We start from the raw sequence: 20910 nt of genomic DNA, 5'->3' as shown, positions 1-20910 counted from the left end.
CTCCTAAGGATATTCTGGTTCCCCTATTAAAGAAAGAGTGAGGCATTTGCATTTTGGTCATCGTTCTTGAGTTTCATGTGTTCTGTGGATCTACGGTTATTCGAGGATTTGGGCTAATATCCACTTATCAATGAGTGCATACCATGTGTGTTTTTCTGTGATTGGGTTACCTCACTCAGGATGATATTTTCCAGTTCCATCCATTTGTCTATGAATTTCATAAAGTCATTGTTTTTGATAGGAGACTAGTATTCCATTGTGTAGATGTACCACAGACACTACCTCAGAGTAAAAGGCTGGAAAACAACTTTCCAAAGAGATGGTCTGTAGAAGCAAGCTGGAGTAGCCATTCTAATATCGAATAAAACCGATTTTAACCAATGGTCATCAAAAAAGATAAGGAAGGACACTTCATAGTCAACAAAGGAAAAATCCACCAAGATGAACTCTCAATCATAAATAGCTATGCTCCAAATACAAGGGCACCTACATACATAAAAGAAACCTTACGAAAGCTCAAAGCACATATTGCACCTCACACAATAATAGTAGGAGATTTCAACACCCCACTCTCATCAATGGAAAGATCATGGAAACAGAAATTAAACAGACACATAGACAGACTAAGAGAAATCATGAACCAAATGGACTTAACAGATATTTATACAACATTCTATCCTAAAACAAAAGGAAATACCTCTTCTCACCACCTCATGGTACTTTCTCCAAAATTGACCATATAATTGGTCATAAAACAGGCCTCAACAGATATAGAAGGATAGAAATAATCCCATGAGTTATATCAGACCACCACAGCCTAAAGCTGGTTTTCAATAACAATAAGGGAAGAATGCCCACATATACATGGAAGTTGAACAATGCTCTACTCAATGATAACCTGGTCAAGGAAGAAATAAAGACAGCAATCGAAGACTTCTTAGAATTTAATGAAAATGAAGGTACAACATATCCAAACTTATGGGACACAATGAAAGCTGTGATAAGAGGAAAACCCATAGCTCTAAGTGCCTGCAGAAAGAAGCAGGAGAGAGCATATATCGGCAGCTTCACAGGACACCTAAAAGCTCAAGAACAAAAAGAAGCAAATACAACCAGGAGGAGTAGAAGGCAGGAAATAATAAAAATCAGAGCTGAAATCAACAAAGTAGAAACAAAAAGGACCATACAAAGAATCAACAGAAGCAAAAGCTGGTTCTTTGAGAAAAGCAACAAGATAGATAAACCCTTAGCCAGGCTAACGAAAGGACACAGAGAGTGTGTCCAAATTAACAAAATCAGAAATGAAAAGGGAGACATAACTACAGAATCAGAGGAAATTCAAAAAATCATCAGATCCTACTACAAAAGCCTATATTCAACAAAACTTGAACATCTGGAGGAAATGGACAATTTCCTAGACAGATACCAGTTACCAAAGTTAAGTCAGGAACAAGTAAACCATTCATACAACACCATAACTCCTAATGAAATAGAGGCAATCATTAAAGGTCTTCCAACCAAAAAGAGCCCAGGTCCAGACGGGTTTAGTGTAGAATTCTATCAGACCTTCATAGAAGACCTCATACCAATACTATCCAAACTATTCCACAAAATTGAAACAGATGGAGCACTACCAAATTCCTTCTATGAAGCCACAATTACTCTCATACCTAAACCACACAAAGACCCAACAAAGAAAGAGAACTTCAGGTCCCCAGCTCGGAAAAAAAAAAAAAAAGAAAGAAAGAGAACTTCAGACCAATTTCCCTTATGAATATCGACGCAAAAATACTCAATAAAATTCTGGCAAACGGAATCCAAGAGCACATCAAAACAATCATCCACCATGATCAAGTAGGCTTCATCCCAGGCATGCAGGCATGGTTTAATATACGGAAAACCATCAACGTGATCCATTATATAAACAAACTGAAAGAACAAAACCACATGATCATTTCATTAGATGCTGAGAAAGCATTTGACAAAATTCAACACCCCTTCATGATAAAAGTCCTGGAAAGAATAGGAATTCAAGGCCCATACCTAAACATAGTAAAAGCCATATACAGCAAACCAGTTGCTAACATTAAACTAAATGGAGAGAAACTTGAAGCAATCCCACTAAAATCAGGGACTAGACAAGGCTACGCACTCTCTCCTTACTTATTCAATATACTTCTTGAATATATATAGCCAAAGCAATCAGACAACAAAAGGAGATCAAGGGGATACAGATTGGAAAAGAAGAAGTCAAAATATCACTATTTGCAGATGATATGATAGTATATTTAAGTGATCCCAAAAGTTCCACCAGAGAACTACTAAACCTGATAAACAACTTCAGCAAAGTGACTGGGTATAAAATTAACTCAAATAAATCAGTAGCCTTCCTCTACACAAAAGAGAAACAAGACGAGAAAGAAATTAGGGAAACGACACCCTTCATAATAGACCCAAATAATATAAAATCCCTGTTTTGACTTTAACCAAGCAAGTGAAAGATCTGTATGAAAAGAACTTCAAACCTCTAAAGAAAGAAGTTGAATAAGATCTCATAAGATGGAAAGATCACCAATGCTCGTGGATTGGCAGGATTAATATAGTAAAAATGGTGATTTTACCAAAAGCGATCTACAGATTCAATGCAATCCCCATCAAAATACCAATCCAACTCCTCAGAGAGATAGACTGAACAATTTGCAAATTCATCTGGAATAACAAAAAACCCAGGATAGCTAAAACTATCCTCAACAATAAAAGAACTTCTGGGGGAATCACTATCCCTGAACTCAAGCAGTATTACAGAGCAATAGTGATAAAAACTGCATGGTATTGGTACAGAGACAGACAGATAGACCAATGGAACAGAATTGAAGACTCAGAAATGAACCCACACACCTATGATCACTTGATTTTTGACAAAGGAGCCAAAACCATCCAATGGAAAAAAGACAGCATTTTCAGCAAATGGTGCTGGTTCAACTGGAGGTCAACATATAGAAGAATGCAGATTGATCCATGCTTATCACCCTGTAAAAAGCTTAAATTCAAGTGGATCAAGGACCTCCACATCAAACCCGATACACTCAAACTAATAGAAGAAAAACTAGGGAAGCATCTGGAACACATGGGCACTGGAGAAAATTTCCTGAACAAAACACCAATGGCTTATGCTCTAAGATCAAGAATCGACAAATGAGATCTCATAAAACTGAAAAGCTTCTATAAGGCAAAGGACATTGTGGTTAGGACAAAACGGCAACCAACAGATTGGGAAAAGATCTTTACCAATCCTACAACTGATAGAGAGCTTATGTCCAAAATATACAAAGAACTCAAGACGTTAGACCGCAGGGAGACAAATAACCCTATTAATAAATGGGGTTCAGAGCTAAACAAAGAATTCACAGCTGAGGAATGCCTAATGGCTGAGAAACACCTAAAGAAATGTTCAACATCTTTAGTCATAAGGGAAATGCAAATCAAAACAACCCTGAGATTTCACCTCATACCAGTGAGACTGGCTAAGATCAAAAACTCAGGTGACAGCAAATGCTGGCGAGGATGTGGAGAAAGAGGAACACTCCTAAATTGTTGGTGGGATTGCAGATTGGTACAACCATTCTGGAAATTAGTATGGAGGTTCATCAGAAAATTGGGCATTGAACTGCCTGAGGATCCAGCTATACCTCTCCTGGGCATATACCCAAAAGATGCCCCAACATATAAAAAAGACACGTGCTCCACTATGTTCATAGCAGCCTTATTTATAATAGCCAGAAGCTGGAAAGAACCCAGATGCCCTTCAACAGAGGAATGGATACAGAAAATGTGGTACATCTACACAATGGAATATTACTCAGCTATCAAAACAATGACTTTAATGAAATGATCATGTGGTTCTGTTCTTTCAGTTTGTTTATATGATGGATCACGTTGATGGTTTTCCTTATATTAAACCATCCCTGCATGCCTGGGATGAAGCCTACTTGATCATGGTGGATGATTATTTTGATGTGCTCTTGAATTCGGTTTGCCAGAATTTTATTGAGTATTTTGCGTCGATATTCATAAGGGAAATTGGTCTGAAGTTCTCTTTCTTTGTTGGGTCTTTGTGTGGTTAATGGAATATTACTCAGCTATCAAAAACAACGAGTTTATGAAATTCGTAGGCAAATGGTTGGAACTGGAAAATATCATCCTGAGTGAGCTAACCCACTCACAGAAAGACATACATGGTATGCACTCATTGATAAGTGGCTATTAGCCCAAATGCTTGAATTACCCTAGATCCCTAGAACAAAGGAAACTCAAGACGGATGATCAAAATGTGAATGCTTCACTCCTTCTTTAAATGAGGAAAAAGAATACCCTTGGCAGGGAAGGGAGAGGCAAAGATTAAAACAGAGACTGAAGGAACACCCATTCAGAGCCTGCCCCACAGGTGGCCCATACATATACAGCCACCCAATTAGACAAGATGGATGAAGCAAAGAAGTGCAGACCGACAGGAGCCGGATGTAGATCGCTCCTGAGAGACACAGCCAGAATACAGCAAATACAGAGGCGAATGCCAGCAGCAAACCACTGAACTGAGAATAGGTCCCCTGTTGAAGGAATCAGAGAAAGAACTGGAAGAGCTTGAAGGTGCTCGAGACCCCAAAAGTACAACAATGTCAAGCAACCAGAGCTTCCAGGGACTAAGCCACTACCTAAAGACTATACATGGACTGACCCTGGACTCTGTCCCCATAGGTAGCAATGAATATCCTAGTAAGAGCACCAGTGGAAGGGGAAGCCCTGGGTCCTGCTAAGACTGAACCCCCAGTGAACTAGACTATGCGGGGAGGGTGGCAATGGGGGGAGGTTTGGGAGGGGAACACCCACAAGGAAGGGGAGGGGGGAGGGTGATGTCTGTCCGGAAACCGGGAAAGGGAATAACACTTGAAATGTATATAAGAAATACTCAAGATAATAAATAAAATAAAATAAAATAAAATAAAATAAAATAAAATAAAACAATGACTTTATGAAATTCATAGGCAAATGGTTGGAACTGGAAAATATCATCCTGAGTGAGGTAACCCAATCACAGAAAAACACACATGGTATGCACTCATTGATAAGTGGCTATTAGCCCAAATGCTTGAATTGCCCTAGATGCACAGAACACATGAAACTCAAGATGGATGATCAAAATGCGAATGCTTCACTCCTTCTTTAAAAGGGGAACAAGAATACCCTTGGCAGGGAATAGGGAGGCAAAGATTAAAACAGACACAGAAGGAACACCCATTCAGAGCCTGCCCTACATGTAGCCCATACATATACAGCCACCCAATTAGACAAGTTGAATGAAGCAAAGAAGTGCAGGCCGACAGGAGCCAGATATAGATCTCTCCTGAGAGACACAGTCAGAATACAGCAAATACATAGGCAAATGCCAGCAGCAAACCACTGAACTGAGAACGAGACCGACCCCCGTTGAAGGAATCAGAGAAAGAACTGGAAGAGCTTGAAGGGGCTCAAGACCCCTTATGAACAACAATGCCAAGCAACTAGAGCTTCCAGGGACTAAGCCACTACCTAAAGACTATACATGGACTGACCCTGGGCTCAAACCTCATAGGTAGCAATGAATGGCCTAGTAAGAGCACCAGTGGAAGGGGAAGCCCTGGGTCCTGCTAAGACTGAACCCCCAGTGAACATGATTGTTGGGGGGAGGGCGGTAATGGGGGGAGGATGGGGAGGGGAACACCCATGTAGAAGGGGAGAGAGAGGGGTTAGGGGAATAACAATCGAAATGTAAATAAGAAATACTCAAGTTAATAAATATGGGGGAAAGTGTGAAAAAAAAAAGAAAGAAAGCACAAAGGGAGACAACCCTGTAGAGAGAAACCCTAAGGAAGAGACCAGGAGTCATAGATTCAAGCATTACCAACAGATTACAAGAAATAGAAGAAAGAATCTCAGATTCAGAACATACCATAGAAAACATCTACACAACCATCAAAAATAATGTAAAACAAAAAAGCTCCTAGCCCAAAATAAACAGGAAATCCGGGACACAATGAGATCAAACCTAAGGATAATAGGTATAGAAGGAAGTGAAAACTCCCAAATTAAAGGGCCAGTAAATATATTCAACAGAATTATAGAAGAAAACTTCCCTAACCTAAAGAAAGAGATGCCCATAAAGATATAAGAAGCCTACAGAACTCCAAATGAATTGGACCAGAAGAGAAATAACTCCTGTCACATAATAATTAAAACACCAAATGCACAAATCAAAGAAAGAATCTTAAAAGCAGTAAGGGGAAAAGGTCAAGTGACATATAAAGGCAGACCAATAAAAATTACACCAGATTTCTCACCAGAGACTGTGAAAGCCAGAAGATCCTGGACAGATGTCATACAGACCCTAAGAGAACACAAATGCTACCCCAGGCTACAATATCTCTCAATTAACAATTAGCAAAACTCTCAATTAACATTCTTGGAGAAACCAAGATAGTCCATGACAAAACCAACTTTACACAATATCTTTCTAGAAATCCAGCAATACAAAGAACAATAGATGGAAAACTCCAACACAAGGAGAGAAACTATGCCATACAAAAAGGAAGACTGTGATCTCCTTGAAATGAAAGCAAAAGAGAGACACACAAATATAATTCCACCTGAAACAATGAAAATAACAGGAAGCGACAATCACTCTTACTGAATATCTCTCAACACCAACGGTATCAATTCCCCAATAAAAAGACATAGACTAACAGAATGGATACATAAAGAGGACCCAGGCGTACAGGAAACACACCTCAGAGACAAAGACAGACATTGAGAGACAAAGGCTGGAAAACAACCTTCCAAGCAAATGGTCTGAAGAAACAAGCTGGAGCTGCTATTCTAACATCAAATAATATTGACGTTCAACCAAAAGTCATCAAAAAAGATAAGGAAAGACACTTCATTTTCATCAAAGTAAATGGCCACCAGGATGAACTCTCAATCCTAAATATCTATGCTCTATGCTCCAAATAAAAGGGCACCTACATTCATAAAAGAAACCATACTAAAGATCAAATCACACATTGTATCTCACACAATAATATTAGGAGACTTTAATACTCCACTCTCATCAATAGAGATATCATAGAAACAGAAATTAAACAGAGACATAGAGAAACTAACAGAAATTATGAACCAGATGGATTTAACAGATATTTATAGGACATTCCATCCTGAAACAAAAGGATATACCTTTTTCTCAGCACCTCATGTATCTTCTCCAAAATTGGCCATATAATCAGTCACAAAAGAGGCCTCAACATACAAAGGGAGAGAGAAATAATTCCATGAATCCTATCAGATCACCATGGACTAAGGGTGGTCTTCAATAACAACAATAATTACAGAATGCCCACATATACATGGAAGTTGAATAACACTCTACTCAATGACAACTTGGTAAAGGAAGAGAAAGAAAAAATTAAAGACTTCTTAGAATTTAATGAAAATGAAGATACAACATACCCAAACTTATGGACAAAATGAAAGTGGTATTAAGAGGAAAACTCATAGCTCTGAGTGCCTTCAAAATAAAAAAGGAGAGAGCATATGTCAGCAGCTTGACAGAACACCTAAAAGCTCTAAAACAAAAGCAAATAAAAAAAAAACGCAAGAGGAGTAGAAGGCAGGAAATGATCAAACCAGGGCTGATATCAACCATGTAGAAACAAAAAGGACTATACAAAGAATCAACAAACCCAGGAGCTGGTTCTTTGAGAAAAACAACAAGATAGATAAACCGTTAGCCAGACTAACCGGAGGACACAGAGAGTGTATCTAAATTATCAAAATCAGAAATGAAAAGAGAGACATAACAACAGAATCTGAGGAAATTCAAAACAACATCAGATCCTAGTACAAAAGCCTATATTCAACAAAACTTGAAAATCTGGAGGAAATGGACAATTTTCTAGACAGATAACAGGTACCAAAGTTAAATCAGGAACAAATAAACCGTTAAACAATTCCATAACTCCTAAAGAAATAGAAGCAATTACTTAAAGTCTCCCAACCAAAAAGAGCCCAGGACCTGATGGGTTTAGTGCACAATTCCATCAGACCTTCATAGAAGACCTCATACTAATACTGTCCAAACTATTCCACAAAAGTGAAACAGATAGAGCACTACCAAATTCCTTCTATGAAGCCACAATTACTCTCATACCAAAACCACACAAAGACCCAACAAAGAAATGAACTTCAAACCAATTTCCCTTATGAAAGCTGACACAAAAATACTCAATAAAATTCTTGCAAACCGCATCCAAGAACACATCAAAATAATGATCCATCATGATCAAATAGGCTTCATCTCAGGGATGCAGGGATGGTTTAATATATGAAAATCCATCAATGTAATACACTATATAAACAAACAAAGATAAAAACCACATGATCATTTCATTAGATGCTGAGAAAGCATTTGACAAAATTCAACACCCCTTCCAGATAAAAAGTCCTGGAAAGAACAGGAATTGAAGGCCCATATATAAACATGGTAAAAGCAATGTACAGCAAACCAGTAACCAACATCAAACTAAATGGAGAGAAACTTGAAGCAATCCCACTAAAATCAGGGACTACACAAGGCTGCCCATTCTCTCCCTACTTATTCAATATAGTACACGAAATCCTAGGAAGAGCAAGCAGACAACAGAAGGTCAAAGGAATACAAATTGGAAGGAAAGAAGTCAAAATATCACTATTCGCAGATGATAGGATAGTATACTTAAGTGACCCCAAAAGTTACACCAGAGAACTACTAAGCCTGATAAACAACTTCAGCAAAGTGTCAGGGAATAAAATTAACTCAAATAAATCAATAGCCTTCCTCTACTCAAAGGATAAACAAGCTGAGAAAGAAATTAGGGAAATGACACCCTTCACAATAGTCCCAAATAATATAAAATGTTTTGGTGTGACTGTAACCAAGCAAGTGAAAGATCTATATGACAAGAATTTCAAGTCTCTGAAGAAAGAAATTGAAGAAGATCTCAGAAGAAAGAAAGATCTCCCATGCTTATGGATTGGCAGGATTAATATAGTAAAGATGGCCATCTACAGATTCAATGCAATTCAAGCAATCTACAGATTCAATGCAATCCTGATCAAAATTCCTATTCAATTCTTTATAGAGATAGAAAGAGCTATTTGCAAATTCATTTGGAATTACAAAAAACCCAGGATAGCGAAAACTATACTCAACAATAAAAGAACTTCTGGGGGAATCACCATCTGTGACCTCAAGCAGTATTACAGAGCAATAGTCATAAAAAACTGCATGGTATTGGTACAGAGACAGACAGATAGACCAGTGGAATAGAATTGAAGACCCAGAAATGAACCCACACACCTATGGTCACTTGATCTTTGACAAAGGAGCTAAAACCATCCAGTGGAAGGATAGCATTTTCAACAAATGGAGTTCGTTCAACTGGAGGTCAGGACGTAGAAGAATGTAAATCAATCCATTCTTATTTCCCTGAACGAACCTTAAGTCCAAGTGGATAAAGGACCTCCACATCAAACCAGATACACTCAAACTAATACAAAAAAAAATGGAAAAGAGTCTCAAACACATGGGAACTGGGGAAATTTTCCTGAACAGAACACCAATGGCTTATGTTCTAAGATCAAGAATAGACAAATGGGGCCTCATAAAACTGCAAACCTTCTGTAAGACAAAGGACACTGTCATTAAGACAAAACGGCAACCAACAGATTAGGAAAAGATATTTACCAATCCTACATCTGATAGAGGGCTAATATCCAAAATATACAAAGGACTCAAGAGGTTAGACTGCAGGGGGACAAATAATCCTATTTTAAAAATGGGATACAGAGCTAAAAAAAAAAAAACCTCTCAGCTGAGGAATATCAAATGGCTGAGAAGGACCTAAAGAAATGTTCAACATCTTTTGTCATCAGGGAAATGCAAATCAAAACAACCCTGAGATTTCACCTAACACCACTGAGAATGGCTAAGATCAAAAACTCAGGTGACAGCAAATGCCAGGGAGGAAGTAGAGAAAGAGGAACACACCTCCATTGTTGGTGGGATTGCAAGCTGGTACAACCTCTCTGGAAATCAGTCTGGAGGTTCCTCAGAAAATTGGACATTGCACTACCTGAGGACCCAGCTATACCTCTCCTGGGCATATACCCAAAAGATCCTCCAACATACAACAAAGGCATATGCTCCACTATGTTCATAGCAGCCTTATTTATAATAGCCAGAAACTCTAAAGAACTCAGATGCCCTTCAAGAGAGAAATAGATGCAAAAAAATATGGTACTTTTACACAATGGTGTACTGAGCAGCTATCAAAACAATGACTTCATGAAATTCAAAGGGAAATGGAATGAACTAGAAAATATCCTGAGTGAGGTAACCCAATCACAGAAAAACACACCTGGTATGCACTCATCGATAAGTGGATATTAGCCAAAAAGTTTGAATTACCCAAGATGCAATCCACAGACCACAGGAAGCTCAAGAAGAATGACCAAAATGCAGATGCCCCCACTCCTTCTTAAAAGGGGGAAAAGTATCCATAGGAGGGGATATGGAGGCAAAGTTTAGAGCAGAGACTGAAGGAATGGCCATTCAGAGCCTGACACACATGTGGTCCATATATGTACAGCCACCAAAACTAGATAAGATGGATGAAGCTAAGAAGTGCATGCTGAAAGGGAACAGATATAGATGTCTCCTGAGAGACACAGCCAAAGCATGTCAAATACAGAAGTGAATGTTAGCAGCAAACCACTGAATTAAGAACAGGACCCCCTTTTGGGGGAATCAGAGGAAGGACTGAAAGAGCTGGATGGGCTGTGGCCCCATAAGAACAACAATGCCAACCAACCAGAGTTTCCAGGGACTAAACCACTACCCAAAGACTATACATGGGCTGACCCAGAGCTCCAACTGAGTAGGTAGCAGAGAATGGCCTTGTTGGGCTCCAGTGGAAGGGGAAGCCTTTGGTCCTGCCAAGGTTTGACCCCCAGTGCAGGGGAAAGTCGGAGGGCGGTAAAGGGGGTGGATGGGGGTGAACACCCGTATGGGGGAGGGGGAGGGTATAAGGGACTTATGTACAGGAAATAACATTTAAAATGTAAATAAAAATATATCTAATTAAAAAAGTAAAAAGAAAAAGAAGAATAGAACCTCATGACACTGAGAAGCTTCTGAATGGCAAAGGACACTGTCACTCAGACCAAAGCAACAGCCTACAGAATGGGAAAAGAGTTTTACCAACCACACATCTGATAGAGGACTAATAACCAAAATACATAAAGAACTGAAAAATGCTGGACATCAAGAAAAAAAGTAACCCCAACTTAAAAGAGGGGTACTTATCTAAACGGTATTCTCAAAAGAAGAAACTCAAATGGCTGAGAAACATTTAAAGAAATGTCCAACATTTTTAGTAATCAAAAAAATGCAAATCAAAAGTACTCTGAGGTTTCGTTTTTACATTTGTCGGAATGTCTAATATCAAAAACAATGACAGCTCATACTAGTGATGCTGTGGAGAAAGAGGAACACTCATTCATTGCTGGTGGCAACACAAGCTTGTAAGGCAACTATGGGAATCAGTATGGCAGTTCCTCAGAAAGATGAGAATCACTCTATCTCAAAATGCAACTATACTACTCATGGGCAATATACCCAAAAAATACTTCAATCTACTGGATTTTGTCAAATGCTTTCCCAGCATCTAATGAGATGATCATGTGGGGTTTTTTTTTTTTTATCAATGGAGACTGAGAAGGGTCCACTTTTGACCTTGCATTTGAATTCCTTGCCCTTCAGCCAATGTTGGCTAAAAATGCTGATTACCTGGAAGGTTCTGTTGTATTGCTCCTTGCAGGCCTGCAAGTTGAGCCATGTGCACCTGATTATCATTCATGAACCAGTTGAATTGGACCTCCTGGCTCAGGGCCATATATATGATCTTGGAAGTCAGAGACATCCTTGGACTTTGGATGAAAGTTGAAGATAGACTTTCTCACCCTAGGAGTTCAGGAGCTGGTGATGAAAAGTGGAGATGGCTCAGGACCTGAGACACCCTACAGCCTGGGTACTCTTCCTCATCTTGGAGCTGGGAAGCAAAGCTAAGTGATTCATCTGGACACATGGGACACTTGATGATCTTGGCCTCAGAGCCCCCAGATATTCTAAAAGGAAGAGTGGGAAGTAATGAGGTCTGAAAAAGAGAAGGCACCAAGCCACGGAGGGGAAGAGCTTGACTCTAATGTAAGTTCAGGTCAGGCTGCTTCTCAATATGATCTTTGACAAGTAGGGTGACCAGAAGATGGCATGTAAGCCTCCAACATGAGGGTTCACTCCTTGAATGAAAGGTACATCAACAGACTCCAAAAGACATACAAACAGGAGCTCCTATCAACTTGAACTACGTTACCTTCCCTGGTAAAGGCTGCCCAACCTGATTTGTCTAGGCAGGAGTCTGATCTAGTCTGATCAGTGAACCCCTCAATCCCAAAGCTACCCTCTTACCAACTTCCTTGTCCACTTGGTCTTGCTGGCCAGGTAGACTACATTGCAGATGACGGTCTTGTTAGCCCTGGCACTGCCAGGATTAGTCATTGAGCCACTGCGGGAGTAGAATCCAGACTTCAGTACAGGTAGGAAGATTATACACCACTGAACAGGAAACAGAGGTTCTAGGACATAGACATTTGTTCAGGCACACCACCTGACAGGGCTCCAGGGTTCCAGGACATGGTCATTGGCTCAAGAAACTAGCCTTTGACTAGGCATCCCCAGATCACCATGGAGTCAGAAATGTCCCCACAGCCAGGATCCAGAAAGAAAGCATGAGGCTGTGGTTCTGGCTACAATATAGGAGGAATATGTGAGTGCCCTATCAGACATAGGTGGACCCAAGACCTTGGAAGACATCTTCCTAATCCTTCCCAGGGCCCTCCCTGGCCCTTTGCGAAGATCAGGCAAAATTCAGAAACTGGGCTTGTTAGCAGCAGATGCTCACTTGAATTACTCACCTACGTTGTCTGGACCCCACTCCACTGTAAGGTTTCCTAACTAGTCCGTGTCTTTGTGAAGTTCCCTCCTTTGACCTTCCATCCTCTTTGTCAACTTTGCCTTCCCTGCCATCTAGGCTCCTGCAGTCCTGTATCTCCCTTTTTACTTCCCTGACTTGTTACTGTCCAGAGTAGTTTGAATGAGAATGGCCCCTGTAGACGCGTGTTTGAATCCTTGGTTCCCAATCAGTAGAACCGTCTGGGAAGGATCAGGTGGTGTGACCTTGTTGGAGGGGCTGTGTCACGGGAAGCAGGTCTTGAGGATTCAAAAGCCCATGCCATTCTCAGTTAGCTCTCTCTACCTCGTGTTTGTAGATCAAGATGTAAGCTTTCAGCTACGGCTTCACCTTCATGCCTACCTGCTTACTGCCATGCTCCCAATCATGGTGACCATGCCCTCTAACCCTCTAAAATTGTAAACCCTTAAATAAATGTCTTCTTTTATAAGTTAACTTGATCATAGCATCTAATTGAGAAATATAAAAGTAACTAAGAAAGAAATTGGTATCAAGGAGTGTGTTATTGCTGTGAGAGGCCTGACCATGCTAGGAATTTCTTATTTTTGGTTATAATTTCCAGGAGGGAGTCAAGCTCTATACCAAGTGGACAGCTAAACTTTGCATTATTAATTATATGGCTATGGCTTTAGAGTCATGAAGGATACATGAGTAAAGGGACTGTAGGATCTTCCTCTGTGCTGAAGAGTTCATGAGGCCAAGTGTGTGACGGGCTCCCTGTGTGGAGTCACTGATAGGCCACTGGATAAAGTTATAAAAGGCTACAGGATTTGGAGTTTTCTCCGCTTGGCTTCACTCTTGTTTTGGTTGAGTATTTCCTCAATATGTCCCCATTCCTCACTTTTGGAATGGTAATATATTTGTCAGTATCACTGTATGATGAAAGTATGTAATTTTCTTTAGTACTTTATGGGGCTTACAATAAAGAGATTGCCTTGAGTCTCAGAAGAGACTTTGGATTTTGGACTTTTAAATTGTGCTGAGAATTTAAAAGTCTACAGGGACTTCTATCACAGGGCTGAATGTATAGTGCACTCTGATATGGCCAGGAACACACGAGGGCCAGGAGCCTATCTGGTGGTTTAAATAAGAATGATCCTTTTAGACTCATATGTTTGAATACTTGGTCCACAGTTGGAAAGGATTAGGAGCTGTGGCCTTTTGGAGGGACTGTGTTACTGGCAATAAGTTTTGATGTTTCAAAAATCCATACCATTCCCAGTTAGTTCTCTGTGTCTCAGGCTTGTGGATCAAGATGTAAGTTCTCAGCTACTATTTGAGTTTCCTGCCTCCCTACCTGCTGTCATGCACTGTGCCATAACAGTCATGAACTCTAACCCTCTGAAACAATCAACCCCAAATGAATGCTTTCTTTTATACGTTACTTTAGACATGATGTCTTATCCCAACAATCACAAAGCAACTTAGCCGGTGTGTGGCCCGATTAGTGGTGCCTGCTCTCAGTTCCCATGTGCTCTTCACAAACTCAGGTCCATGACCTTGGTCATGCAGGCTAAGCCTTCAGAGTTGGGTTTGAGCTAAAGAGAGTGAACAAATCCCACTCCTAGGCTCCTGACTCTGAGTCTGCACTGACTGCACGATGCCCATGGGACACTTCCTCAGCCTGCGGGCTACTTCAATTCCTAAATCTGGGCTCTGGGCTCTGCTTGACCTTGGTACTCTTTGAATCTTCTTCCTTGACTTCTGAGGTTCAGCAAGCCTGTCATGAAGCTTCCCAGCATGGGCATCCCTGGTCTGCCCTGTCCTGATTTCTCTGGATGTCTCTGTGCTTCTTGTCCTCTGCAGCGTGTTTTTCTAATGGAAATCTAATGAGCTCAGCTCTAGTTCCCCTACTGCCTCTTCTCTTATCCTGAACCCCACACTTACCCCTGCCTTCTCCTGTGTCACTGGTGCTGCTGTCTCTACTCCCAAGGAACTCTCTCTTTCCAGGAACCCTCAGCCTTCAAATTTAGAGTCTACCACCATTCTTGAAGAAGATGGCCATATTCCTATCCCTTGTGATCCTGGTGCATCCCCTTCAGTCCCAGAACCCTGCAGACCTTGCCCCCCTCTTCTAACCTGCACTTCACCCTCTGACACATGCCTGTCTGGTTCTATGACATCATCCCTCCCTTCTCCCCATGCAATCCACTGCCCTGTGCACACCACATTGCTGTACCAGTTTTTCTCTTTCCTTTCCCTGTCTCGGTGTATTCCCTGTCCTCTGGACAGGCCATATTAGCCAGCCCCAGGGACCTTCCCTGCCTAGGTCTTCTCAAAGTATAACCAAAGGCCCCTCCTGGCCACTAGCACAGGTTCCTTCTGTAGCTATGCTATTCCTGAATGTGAGCTGAAGTCTTTAACACGTTCTGGTCACCATCAGGCTCATACTCTGTGTTCTATCCACCTGCTGTCAGCCCCCATTCTCTTTCCTAAACCACAGATTGGTTGGGATTCCCCTAAGGAAGCACTGTCTGGAGAGAACTGGGAGACACTGCCACCATATTTGGACTTTAACCTGAATAAAAAGCCTCCCTATCCAGAGAGATGATAAAGACAGAGAACAGACTCAGCCAGCCCAGGAACCTAAGGAGGCTATGAACACAGAGAAGCAGGTAAGGGCCAGGCTTCCTGATTTCTCCCCTGGGTCTCAATGGTACTACCTCATCCACCCCCACCCATCCACGTGATGCAGCTTCGACCTGATCTAGGCTCCCCTTATCCCCTGACACAGAAACCCCTAAAAAAGGGGAACTTTAGATAGTACCTTCTGACACCTAGTTTCAATCCTGTTCTTAGCCTTGCAGAGATGGGTATGGGGTGGCATTCAGACCTTTGTGACAATTTGGTTGCAGCTCCTGAGAGGAAGGATCCCAGAGCTAAGCTCCTGGCAGACATGGGCCAAAGCAAGAAAAGAGGCAGTCACTTTTATATTTCCCACGCAAGAGTTGTATCAGCAGAGAAAGGAGAGTACAGTGGGAGGTCTGGGTCAGTGGTGAATATCAGCAGAACGGAACAACCAACAACCCATGGAAGAGTGGGAAGGAGTTGAGATACAAGACTGTGGAGGGGTTCCATCTGCTGTATAGGTAAGACAGCCTGAAGAACATTGACCAGACAGGGGTCTAGGAATGCCACAGGGTGGAACATGGGCCAGTGGATCTGAACACACACACACAACAATAACTACTACTAATACTCCCACCACCACCAGAGTCAGCCTCAAGGAGATGATGGGCTACATCAGGAGGCCTGTGAGATGAACTTGGTCTGTCTGGAAGCTTATAGGACCAGATCAGCTAAATCAGCAGAGAGGAGGTGTCCAGAGGAGCCAGAGCTCTGCAGCAGAAATCTTTAGGGCTGACAAAGGTGAGTTGATAGTTCATCCAAGAGGGACACTAGGCGTGCTGGCAAAGCCAAGAGTGGTATCTCTAAGGTTTGGGAATCAAGCTCAGTGTGGAAGAGATGAGAAGCAGAGGCAAACTTGAGCTGAAATAGGCCAAGATTGGCAGGAAGAAGTCTAAGAAACTCCTAGGATCAGGTGAGTCAGCTACAGGTGAGCTGTGAAAGCTGGACATTTGGGAGGACAAAGACAGACTCAGAAGCTCTGGGAATTATGAAACAGCAGAGAGGAATTGAGGTACCTAAGATTTTAAGGTACCAGATTGAGCAGCCACAGGAGAGCTGGGGCAGGTGGGAGCTTAGGGGACCTGAATAAACCATTATGTAGGAGCCGAGGTAGCTGGAAATATGGGAAAATAGACTGACCAGCTACGGGAGAACTAGAGGAGAATGAACTTAAGGAATCTGAGTGAGCAGCCATAGTGGGGCTGAGGAAGCTGGGTGGGTGGGAGACCAAGCTGAGAGGCTAAAAGATAACAGGGATAGGTGAGAGTGTGTGGTACCAGGATGAGAGCTAAAGGAGATTTGGGCAGGTGCCAATATGGGGAACCAAGCTGAGAATCTACAGGGAGCCAGGTGGCAGTTCCACAGCTTCAGGACAGTCCTAGGAGTTTAGGAAAACAGGATGAGATGTTACCTGGACACTGAAGTAAGTGGGAACTCGGACAACCAGACTGAACACCTCCAGGGATCCCAGAGGTATTCGGTGAGGGGGAGTTGGGAGGGAGGGTGGTCATGGAGCTCAGGAAAACCTGAGCACCAACAGCAGTGCTGAGGCAGCACTGGGGAGCTGGGGTAGGTGTGGCTGTGGGGACCAGGCTGGGCAGCTCTGGGGAGTTGGGGTAGGTGTGACTATGGAGACCAGGCTGGGCAGCTCTGGGGAACTGGGGTAGGTGGGTGTGTGAGGACCAGGCTGGGCAGCTCCGGGGAGCTGGGGTAGGTGGGTGTGTGGGGACCAGGCTGGGCAGTTCTGGGGAGCTGGGGTAGCTGGGTGTGTGGGGACCAGGCTGGGCAGTTCTGGGGAGCTGGGGTAGCTGGGTGTGTGGGGACCAGGCTGGGCAGCTCTGGGGTGCTGGGGTAGGTGGGTGTGTGGGGACCAGGTTGGGCAGCTCTGGGGAGCTGGGGTAGGTGTGGCTGTGGGAACTAGGCTGGGCAGCTCTGGGGAGCTGGGGTAGGTGTGGCTGTGGGGAGCAGGCTGGGCATCTCTGGGGAGCTGGGGTAGGTGAGGCTATGGGGACCAGGCTGGGCAGCTCTGGGGAGCTGGGGTAGGTGTGGCTGTGGGGAGCAGGCTGGGCATCTCTGGGGAGCTGGGGTAGGTGAGGCTATGGGGACCAGGCTGGGCAGCTCTGGGGAGCTGGGGTAGGTGTGGCTGTGGGGACCAGGCTGGGCAGCTCTGGGGAGCTGGGGTAGGTGGGTGTGTGGGGACCAGGTTGGGCAGCTCTGGGGAGCTGGGGTAGGTGTGGCTGTGGGGACCAGGCTGGGTAGTTCTGGGGAGCTGGGGTAGGTGAGGCTGTGGGGACCAAGCTGGGCAGCTCTGGGGAGCTGGGGTAGGTGTGGCTGTGGGGACCAGGCTGGGCAGCTCTGGGGAGCTGGGGTAGGTGGGGCTGTGGGGACCAGGCTGGGCAGCTCTGGGGAGCTGGGGTAGGTGGGTGTGTGGGGACCAGGCTGGGCAGCTCTGGGGAGGTAGGGTAGGTGGGGGTATGGGGACCAGGCTGGGCAGCTCTTTGGAAGCTGGGGTTGGTGAGATATGGGGACCAGGCCAAGTAGTCCTGGGAGTGCTGTGATATGTGGGGGTGTGGGGACCAGGCTGGGTAGTTCTGGAGGAGCTGGGATAGGTGTGACTGTGGGGACCAGGCTGGGCAGCTCTGGGGAGCTGGGTTAGGTGTGGCTGTGGGGACCAAGCTGGGCAGCTCTGGGGAGCTGGGTAGGTGGGAGTGTGGGGACCAGGCTGGGCAGCTCTGGGGAGCTGGGGTAGGTGGGTGTGTGGGGACCAGGCTGGGCAGCTCTGGGGAGATGGGTTAGGTGTGGCTATGGGGACCAAGCTGGGAAGCTGTGAGAAGCTGGGTTAAGCAAGGCTGTGGGGACCAGGCTGGGCAGCTCTGGGGAGCTGGGGTAGGTGTGACTATGGAGACCAGGCTGGGCAGCTCTGGGGAGCTGGGGTAGGTGGGAGTGTGGGAACCAGGCTGGGCAACTCTGGGGAGCTGGGGTAGGTGGGAATGTGGGGACCAGGCCGGGAAGCTCTAGGGAGCTGGGGTAGGTGGGAATGTGGGGACCAGGTAGGGCAGCTCTGGGGAGCTGGGGTAGGTGGGGCTGTGGGGACCAGGCTGGGCAGCTCTGGGGAGCTGGGGTAGGTGGGTGTGTGGGGACCAGGCTGGGCACCTCTGGGGAGCTGGGGTAGGTGGGTGTGTGGGGACCAGGCTGGGCAGTTTTGGGGAGCTGGGGTAAGTGGGTGTGTAGGAAGCAGGCTGGGCAGCTCTGGGGAGCTGGGGTAGGTGGGAATGTGGGGACCAGGTAGGGCAGCTCTGGGGAGCTGGGGTAGGTGGGGCTGTGGGGACCAGGCTGGGCAGCTCTGGGGAGCTGGGGTAGGTGGGTGTGTGGGGACCAGGCTGGGCACCTCTGGGGAGCTGGGGTAGGTGGGTGTGTGGGGACCAGGCTGGGCAGTTCTGGGGAGCTGGGGTAAGTGGGTGTGTAGGAAGCAGGCTGGGCAGCTCTGGGGAGCTGGGGTAGGTGGGTGTGTGGGGACCAGGTTGGGCAGCTCTGGGGAGCTGGGGTAGGTGTGACTATGGGGACCAGGCTGGGCAGCTCTGGGGAGCTGGGGTAGGTGTGGCTGTGGGGACCAGGCTGGGCAGCTCTGGGGAGGTAGGGTAGGTGGGGGTGTGGGGTCCAGGCTGGGCAGCTCTGGGAGTGCTGTGATATGTGGGGGTGTGGGGACCAGGCTGGGTAGTTCTGGAGCAGCTGGGGTAAGTGGAAGTATATGATATCAAGCTGAGAGTAGCTGCAGCTGAGCTGGGGTAGGTGGAGTGTAGGGACCAGGCTGGGCACCTCTGGGGAACTGAGGTGGGTAGAAATGTGAATAACCTTTCTGATGAGCCACAGGGGAGCTAGGGCTGTCAGATCACAGGTCCCAGGTTATACAGCTTCTGAGTCAGGGTAGGGGGTAATTCTTGAGCAGAGGAACCAAGCAGGTAGGATAGATTGAGCAGCCACAGGGGAATGGGTTGGTAGGAATTGGAGGGACCAGGCTGAGTATGTACAAGGTGATTGGGAAACGTCGAAGTTTGGGGTGGGGACGGGGCGCAGATCAAGCACTTGCTAAGGTTCTGGGGCAGATGGGAGTGTGGGAAAGTGGACTGTGTTGTTACAGGGAACCAGGACATGTGGTTGTGTGGGAAGCCAGTGTGAATGACCACAGTGTACTGAGGCAGGTTTTAGTGCTAGGGTACCAGATCAAGCACAGGAACACAGTAGTTCTAGCCAGGGCGACTAGGAGTGCTGTGGCAGGAGAGTAAACATGAACCAGCCCAGGGCCTTTGAAGACCTGAGATGAGTCAGGAGGTGACAGTTGAGGGCTTGGGAATCCAGTGAGGCGAGAGGACAGGAGACAGCTTAGGGAAACTGGTCATCTCACCTCCCTGCTGTGTCAGCGCTCCTATAGCCGCTCTGCACCTCGTATCTGTATATACCTATTAGCAAGAAAATAGTAAGAGCTGGGCTTGGATATAGGACTGTGAGCAAGGACTAGATGGAGGGGGAAATGATGGAGAAAGAGAAAGGGAAAGTGCCCGGGGCCTGTCTAACTCACAGGCAAGAGAGAATCGATAATGAGGGACAAGAAGGGCCTTGGCTAAGCAGGGCAGGGAAAGTCCCTGCAGCTAACAATTTCCGAGGAACAATATAGACAGCAGTTCTCAACTGGGGGCCCATTTTAGTTTCTGGAGATGAAGAGGAACATACCGTAGGAAGGTCAAACTCTTACAGAAGTTAGGTATAGAGTTGGATGCACAGGGCGGGGGCGGGGGGCATATCAGGGTATGAGCAGTAGGAGCCAGCAGCTATGGTTAAAAGAAGGATGATCCTGAAGCTAAGAGAAGGAGACCTGGGCTGGAGAGAATATAGCCTGACAACCAGTTTCCTCGTGAATGGCAGCATATCCTAAACTCAGGGGCTCAAAGCTTCTAGAAAGAAAAGGGGGACTCGTTGGGATCTGGAGACACTGGCGCCAGTGACACAGGAGAAGGCAGGGATGAGTGTGGGGTTCAGGATAAGAGAAGAGGCAGTAGGGGAACTAGAGCTGAGCTCATTAGATATCCATTAATAAAACACGCTGCAGAGGACAAGAAGCACAGAGACATCC

General features: G+C 44.9%; 2 gene segments (V, D, J or C); both read left to right on the top strand.

Moving 5' to 3' along the window:
• Nucleotides 1-20910, top strand: part of LOC134479197 (Ig gamma-2A chain C region-like) — a 398327-nt gene that overhangs the window by 31714 nt on the left and 345703 nt on the right.
• Nucleotides 1-20910, top strand: part of LOC148005510 (Ig gamma-2C chain C region-like) — a 390070-nt gene that overhangs the window by 363374 nt on the left and 5786 nt on the right.

Source organism: Rattus norvegicus, chromosome 6 (genome assembly GCF_021556685.1).
Source record: "Rattus norvegicus strain SHRSP/BbbUtx chromosome 6, alternate assembly SHRSP_T2T, whole genome shotgun sequence".
In the NCBI taxonomy this organism is placed as follows: domain Eukaryota; kingdom Metazoa; phylum Chordata; class Mammalia; order Rodentia; family Muridae; genus Rattus; species Rattus norvegicus.
This window is presented reverse-complemented; position numbering and strand designations above follow the sequence as displayed.